Consider the following 2,774-nt stretch of genomic DNA (forward strand, 5'->3'; position numbering starts at 1 on the left):
CAGACCTTGGCCCCGAAGCCGGCGGCGGTGCGGGAGCCGCGGACGCCGCCGCTGCCGGCGCCGATGACGAAGAGGGCGCCTCCCTGTGCTTGAGCATCTTCTTTAAGAAAGAAAGCCCTTTTCCATTTCTAGCAAAATTCTTTCTATCTACACCTAGTTTAAGGTATTCATCATTGCAATAATTGTATTCCCTCCGTTCCTAAATGTAAGTCTTTGTAGAGATTTCACTATAAATTACGAATGTATATAGATGCATTTTAAGTTTAGATTCATTCATTTTGCTTCGTATGTAGTTCATCTAGTGCAATCTCTATAAAGACTTATATTTAGGAACGGAGAAAGTAGTAGATCGACATCAGATTCGTGTAGGGAACCAGATTAGCTAAGCTACTTATCTAATTTATTGTACAGATTCTGAGGCCAACGATTGGACATGGAAAATAGAAATACTTTTTTCTTTATAAAGAAACATATAACTCGATCGATATCTGTATCGATCATGATATATTCCCTCTGTTTCAAAATATAGTGCTTCATCTATTTCCGTGCTTCACTTTGACCATAAATTTAAACAACAAGATTGACTGCGTCGGGAGCAAAAATTATACCAGTGAATTCGTCGGAGTTGCAGTGAATCGCGTCGGAGGGTCATTGAAATTTGGTCGGGGTTGCAATGGAGCTCCGCCGGAGCTGCAGTGAAGCACGCCGGAGGATCGTCGAACCAGGTCTGGGTTGCAATGGAGGGCCAGCGGCGCGCGCCGATGCTGCCATGGAAGCTGCTGCTAGGGGGTACATATGGCGGATTTTGCGTCTGATGGATGGAAGAGCGGAGAAGGAAGACTGGGTTGTGCTACGATCGAATGGCCACCTCGTCCAGATTGGACGGCTGGCAATCATCCGGTTTATGCATAGCAGCCGCCTTTTTTTATTTCACTTCATAATCTATTCTAAAATTTCTATATATACACTAATTTGTGGACGGGGGAGTATGCACTGCGGTAGCACTTGCGTGAACCGGATTGAAACAAATTGGACCCCCTCCCCCCGCGAGCGCGTCACGGGAGATTCCCCTCCGTCGCCGGCTCAAGGCTCCGCCCTCGCTCACTCCTCCTCCTCGCCGCTGCCGGAGGGCGTCCGCCGGGCGAAGCCCGTGCGGCGCTGGCAGCGGCGGGGCTCTCTCCTTCCTCTCCTGGTCGGGATCTCGGTGGTGCGGGCCGCCGCTTGTGGGGGAGCTGGGTCCGGCGGGGCCTCCGGCGACGGAGACGTGCGGATCTGGCAGCTTTGGTGCTGGGAGGCGGCGGTGCGGCCCCGCGGCGGCGGTGGCGGGGGTTTGGTCTGGCGCGACCGATCTGGCCCCCTGGGGGCTGCGGGCGTTGTGGGTGGCGGCGGCCACTGCTGGAGAGGGCGTCTTCCCCTTGTCGACGGGGTTTGGCGCCGGCACTCGGTGCGCCGTCTTGGCCGTGCTGGGCGGCGAGTCGGCGGCGGGCTTGGATTCGATCTTGTAAGGGCATATTTATCCCTCGGGTGTTTTGGTGATTGATGACAATGCATTTGCGGACTAATGTGTGCCTTGAGTTTCTCAGATACTTCATCTCTAGGCATGAGACGATTCGGTGCCCCTCGGAGACTATTGAAGTCGGCGTTGTTCTACGTTTCTCTTTGGTGGATTTGAGTCGTAGGAGAGCCGTACTATTAAGAGGGGGTCCGTGTCGGAAAGGTTTGGGTGGAATCAACACGTACACTTGTTCCTCCTTTCCCTGCATTTTGGAGCTTCCCTTTGTTATCTAGGTTGTGCGGAAATCTGACGACTACTGTTGTACTTGCGGTAGTACCGCAAGTACACGCGGTAGTACCGCTGTGTGTCACGGTAGTACCGCTCATCTGGAGCGGTAGTACCGCGGCTCCCAGGCCTTGTGCCGCTCTGGTGCGGTAGTAGGGGCGGATGTAATTTTTTACATCCGCGCCCCCCACGGTAGTACCGCTCGTCCAGCGCAGTAGTACCGCGGGGGCCCACGGTAGTACCGCTCCCTAGGAGTCGTAGTACCGTGGCCCTCCTACCTAGTACCGCAGTGTCGCGGTAGTAGGCGCGGATGTAATTTTTTACATCCGCGCCCGCACGGTAGTACCGCGCCTCGTGAGCGGTAGTACCGCGTTGGATTTTTGTACCACCTCAGTTTCAGCGGAAGTAGGCACGAATGTAATTTATTTCATCCGCGCCCTTCCCAGGTCGTGACTTTCCTGCCTAGTGGTAGTACCGCAAGTGGGTGCGGTAGTACCGCGCAAGCGGTAGTACTGCCCCCTTGTCAGGCTAGTTCCGGCCTGTGCTGCTGTCGCGGTAGTACTGTGGTCAGCCACGGTAGTACCGCACAGCCTCGCGGTAGTACCGCGCCCCTGGAGCGGTAGTACCGCGTGTCGCGGGCTGAACTTGTGGATAACGGTTGGATTCTTTCCACGACTATATAAGGGGTGTCTTCTACCTCTGGTTCACTACCTCTTCTATCTCTAAGCTCCATTGTTGCTCCAAGCTCCATTTTCACTCGATCTCTCTCCCTAGCCAATCAAACTTGTTGATTTGCTCGGGATTGGGTGACAAGTGCCCGATCTACACTTCCACCACAGGATATTTGATTCCCCCCACTTATCCCTTGCGGATCTTGTTACTCTTGGGTGTTGAGCACCCTAGACGGTTGAGGTCACCTCGAAGCCATACTCCATTGTGGTGAAGCTTTGCGGGATTATTGGGAGCCTCCAAGTGTTGTGGAGATAGCCCCAAT

The 2,774-nt window shown here is 53.9% G+C and overlaps 1 pseudogene; it reads right to left on the reverse strand.

Moving 5' to 3' along the window:
* LOC119321526 overlaps positions 1-2,513 on the reverse strand; it is a 7,930-nt pseudogene extending 5,417 nt beyond the window's left edge.
* Positions 2,514-2,774: the final 261 nt, after the last annotated feature.

Source organism: Triticum dicoccoides, chromosome 6B (genome assembly GCF_002162155.2).
Source record: "Triticum dicoccoides isolate Atlit2015 ecotype Zavitan chromosome 6B, WEW_v2.0, whole genome shotgun sequence".
Taxonomy (NCBI): Eukaryota; Viridiplantae; Streptophyta; class Magnoliopsida; order Poales; family Poaceae; genus Triticum; species Triticum dicoccoides.